The 5,000-nt window shown below is 54.0% G+C and overlaps 1 non-coding gene across 1 annotated transcript in view; it reads right to left on the bottom strand.

The window, feature by feature from the left end:
* Window positions 1-1,492, bottom strand: part of LOC124731533 — a 1,909-nt gene extending 417 nt beyond the window's left edge. Inside the window, exon 1 of the ribosomal RNA XR_007008323.1 lies at window positions 1-1,492. This exon is cut by the window's left edge and continues 417 nt beyond it. This is a non-coding gene — a ribosomal RNA (small subunit ribosomal RNA).
* Window positions 1,493-5,000: the final 3,508 nt, after the last annotated feature.

The following is a 5,000-nucleotide window of genomic DNA, read 5'->3' as shown; positions in this document are numbered from 1 at the left end:
CTAAGAAGAAAAGTAATCGCTGACAGCACGAAGGATGTCACGCGACTAGTTAGCAGGCTAGAGTCTCGTTCGTTATCGGAATTAACCAGACAAATCGCTCCACCAACTAAGAACGGCCATGCACCACCACCCACCGAATCAAGAAAGAGCTATCAATCTGTCAATCCTTCCGGTGTCCGGGCCTGGTGAGGTTTCCCGTGTTGAGTCAAATTAAGCCGCAGGCTCCACTCCTGGTGGTGCCCTTCCGTCAATTCCTTTAAGTTTCAGCTTTGCAACCATACTTCCCCCGGAACCCAAAAGCTTTGGTTTCCCGGAGGCTGCCCGCCGAGTCATCGGAGGAACTGCGGCGGATCGCTGGCTGGCATCGTTTATGGTTAGAACTAGGGCGGTATCTGATCGCCTTCGAACCTCTAACTTTCGTTCTTGATTAATGAAAACATACTTGGCAAATGCTTTCGCTTCTGTTCGTCTTGCGACGATCCAAGAATTTCACCTCTAACGTCGCAATACGAATGCCCCCGCCTGTCCCTATTAATCATTACCTCGGGTTCCGAAAACCAACAAAATAGAACCGAGGTCCTATTCCATTATTCCATGCACACAGTATTCAGGCGGGCTTGCCTGCTTTAAGCACTCTAATTTGTTCAAAGTAAACGTGCCGGCCCACCGAGACACTCAATAAAGAGCACCCTGGTAGGATTTCAACGGGGTCCGCCTCGGGACGCACGAGCACGCACGAGGCGGTCGCACGCCTTCAGCTCGCCCCACCGGCAGGACGTCCCACGATACATGCCAGTTAAACACCGACGGGCGGTGAACCAACAGCGTGGGACACAAATCCAACTACGAGCTTTTTAACCGCAACAACTTTAATATACGCTATTGGAGCTGGAATTACCGCGGCTGCTGGCACCAGACTTGCCCTCCAATAGATACTCGTTAAAGGATTTAAAGTGTACTCATTCCGATTACGGGGCCTCGGATGAGTCCCGTATCGTTATTTTTCGTCACTACCTCCCCGTGCCGGGAGTGGGTAATTTGCGCGCCTGCTGCCTTCCTTGGATGTGGTAGCCGTTTCTCAGGCTCCCTCTCCGGAATCGAACCCTGATTCCCCGTTACCCGTTACAACCATGGTAGGCGCAGAACCTACCATCGACAGTTGATAAGGCAGACATTTGAAAGATGCGTCGCCGGTACGAGGACCGTGCGATCAGCCCAAAGTTATTCAGAGTCACCAAGGCAAACGGACCGGACGAGCCGACCGATTGGTTTTGATCTAATAAAAGCGTCCCTTCCATCTCTGGTCGGGACTCTGTTTGCATGTATTAGCTCTAGAATTACCACAGTTATCCAAGTAACGTGGGTACGATCTAAGGAACCATAACTGATTTAATGAGCCATTCGCGGTTTCACCTTAATGCGGCTTGTACTGAGACATGCATGGCTTAATCTTTGAGACAAGCATATGACTACTGGCAGGATCAACCAGGGAGCTGCGTCAACTAGAGCTGAGCAGCCGGCCGCCCGGGAGTGTGTCCCGGGGGCCCGCGCGAACACGCAAGCGTCCGCTCAATCATTCTGCAAACAGGAGGAGGCTGAGCTCCCCTGCACAATACACCTCGAAACCCTCTCAGGTCCCGGCGGCGCGCAGCGCCGTCCCAAGTACTTGGTCGGGTTCGAGAGAGGCGCAATCGCCCGGAGTTAGGCGAGTAGACGCTTTCGGTGCGACCACCCGTGCTCCCAACTGAGCTTGCCGCTGCCGACAGAGGCCCGGGAGCGTGCTGTCGTGGCATTGCCGGCGGGAGACAACACGCGCCACCTACGGTGACCGGCAGCTCCAACGCCAGCGCCACAGAAGGACAAAAGCCCCACTTGGGTGCCGAAGCGAACTCTCCCAGCACAGCGCACGCGCCAACACATCCGCACAGCTGCGATACAAACCACCAGCGAGAACCGCTGGGGCGACCGAGCAGCAGACGGCGTCGCGGCGCCGAGCGCCGGGCGGCGGCGCATCCTCAACGCACACAGTCCTCAATCGGACCAGCACACTGAAGATGTCCACCGCGCTTCGCACCGGGCCCGCGAGGACCTACTTTGGCCGCACGGCGCCGCGCGCAGGGTGCGCCGGCGCGCAGCTGCGACGCCTGCCGCGTCCGTCGGCCGGCGCGCCTGCCACTGGCCGCCCCCACCAGCCGGCTGTAGCGCGTGCGCCCACGCACCGCGCGGCCAGCACGCCGGGAGGCGCCCCCTCACCGGCCGGGGACGGTCCCACCCAGCCACCGCCGCGTATCGCTTCACACCCAGATGCCGTTCAGTTTCGTCGGCATGGTGGGTATCGCTGGAACAACCGGTTAGTACCTCAACCTATCGTCGCCATCACCGATTCACCCCTAGCGAGAACAACCGCACCACAACAGGTTACCATTTGTTCATTTTGCGTAACTTCACCAGAAAAACGGCAGGCGTCCATCGCCATTTGCAACTTCAACGATTATTGCATGCCTGTGTCAGGTGTCACGCCACACTACGTCTGCCCACATACACGCAACAAAATGTGCACGCCTAGACAATACGTGGAAGGTGGCCCCCGTACGTATGCGATGTCCATTGCTCGAACGACTGTCAACCGGCCCTCTGTAGCATGGTCGCAGATATGGAACGCGGTGCACCATGCCCATCACGGTGTGTGAGGAGAGACGGACTAGGTCCGAATACATCAACAGACAGCTCATGCTGATCGCCATCCACGGCGTCCGTTCCTCCCACACGTCTCTATGGCGTACCACACTGCAATCCAGCTCTCATAGGGGAGACGACACGTAGCTGCGTGCACAATATTTGCACTGTATGGTCCGCCCGTTTTTGGGCGCAGTCGTTGTGCGGTCACACATGTGCCACGATGTATCATTCAGTACATAAGGACGAATGTGCAGTACAGATTGTGGTTCACGCGTACGACATCAGCGGACAGTTGACACAGGCCGCACCACAACGTAGCCTGAGTACGTCGCATGCGAAGGGCATTGAACATGCAAACTTCTCACCAACCAGCTTGCGAAGGCAGGGGGCAAGGTGGGGACGTGGGGAGGGGCGGCATGTACGTCCTGCTGCCATCCACATTACAGTGTACAGCAGGAGCATGTGGAAAGTGAGCAAGACTTGCAAGGTGTTTAACATGAAGCGATACACAGGGGTGCGGGGCAGTGCGAGTAGTCGAACTATATTGCGAGGGTTGCGGGTGGGCAACACTACAGTAATTGAACGAGTCGTATAACAATTACAGAGCAGGTTTAGGCGACAACGTGGGGTTACGTTAAGGCGACAAACATGGGTTAGGTTAAGGCACAACATGGGTTAGGTTAAGGCACAGACATGGGTTAGGTTAAGGCACAACATGGGTTAGGTTAAGGGCACAACATGGGTTAGGTTAAGGCACAACATGGGTTAGGGTTAAGGCACAACATGGGTTAGGTTAAGGCACAACATGGGTTAGGTTAAGGCACAACATGGGTTAGGGTTAGGCACAACATGGGTTAGGTTAAGGCACAACATGGGTTAGGTTGAGGCACAACATGGGTTAGGTTGAGGCACAACATGGGTTAGGTTTGAGGCACAACATGGGTTAGGTTGAGGTACAACATGGGTTAGGTTAAGGTACAACATGGGTTAGGTTAAGGTACAACATGGGTTAGGTTAAGGTACAACATGGGTTAGGTTAAGGTACAACATGGGTTAGGTTAAGGTACAACATAGGTTAGGTTAAGGTACAACATAGGTTAGGGTTAAGGTACAACATAGGTTAGGTTAAGGTACAACATAGGTTAGGTTAAGGTACAACATAGGTTAGGTTAAGGTACAACATAGGTTAGGTTAATGTACAACATAGGTTAGGTTAAGGTACAACATAGGTTAGGTTAGGTTTAGGTTAGGTTACACGTTGTTGTACGGAAAGGTGTAGGGGGGGGGGGGGGGCGGGGGCGGCAGGTTCGTTGATAGTGATTATAGTAAGTGAATGCTTGTGACATGATCAGATTTGTCACGTCAGGATGCACCTTTGGCTTATTAGAGGCGGCGCTCCAATTCTATGCATTGTGTGAGACCTGTGTCTTTTGACTCATGTCATTGTTTGTGCGCTGTGACAGGAGGTACTATTGTGATGTTGGGTGCACCGTTGTATAGGACATGTGTGGGTGTTGGTGCCTGGTCTGCGCAATGGTGGATGTCGAAAGGCTGGGGATATTGTATTTTCCGCACGGACCTCCTGGTCTGGTTGTGATAGTGTGGATTGTGTAATGTGGCGGAGAAGATGCACTGGATGTTGTTCCATGCTGGTGCTTACATATTGTATGTGCGCCTGTTAGAAGCAGAGAGTGGTGCGTGATCAGAGTGTCTGGCTGACGTGTGGTTCCCATTTTGGGCAGACTCTTTCAGCATGTATACGGACAGTTGTGTATATTTGCTGTAGTTTGATGGCTCTGCATTGATTACTAATCAGCGCCGTGTGTACGGGTAATCTGGTTCCAGTCCAAAATGTTCCATCTGTGTACATTAGTGACAAAGACTCCCCCCATGCAGTGGGGCTCGGTCTGTTATAACTCTTCCGCGTAATATATTTGCCCCACGTTTTTGCGACTGCGAGTGCGAGTGCAACGCGCATGGGGACCGACATGCTGATGGCTCGGTATCGGACGCCGTACAGTGAGCAACGCGATCGCGTCTCTCGCTCGTAAGTGGTACAGGTCGCGCGCTCATGTATACGGACAGGCGGGAATGTCGCATATTGGAAATAACTCTTCATGAAACGCAAGTTATAGGGGTGGATTGCACTTTACGAGTGCGGGGGGGAGAAACGTCCGCCGTTCATCCGCTGGAGGTGCGAGTTTGGCGGTTGGGGTGGTGCACGAACGGGTGCGGGTGGCGTCATTGCCGGTCCACGGCTTCGTGCGGCAGAGCCACTGGAGATTGGGTGCTATGGTCGACAGAGGCTGCAGCCTTTGTGG

The sequence above is a fragment of the Schistocerca piceifrons genome, unplaced genomic scaffold (assembly GCF_021461385.2).
Source record: "Schistocerca piceifrons isolate TAMUIC-IGC-003096 unplaced genomic scaffold, iqSchPice1.1 HiC_scaffold_1292, whole genome shotgun sequence".
NCBI classification, from domain to species: Eukaryota; Metazoa; Arthropoda; class Insecta; order Orthoptera; family Acrididae; genus Schistocerca; species Schistocerca piceifrons.
This window is presented reverse-complemented; position numbering and strand designations above follow the sequence as displayed.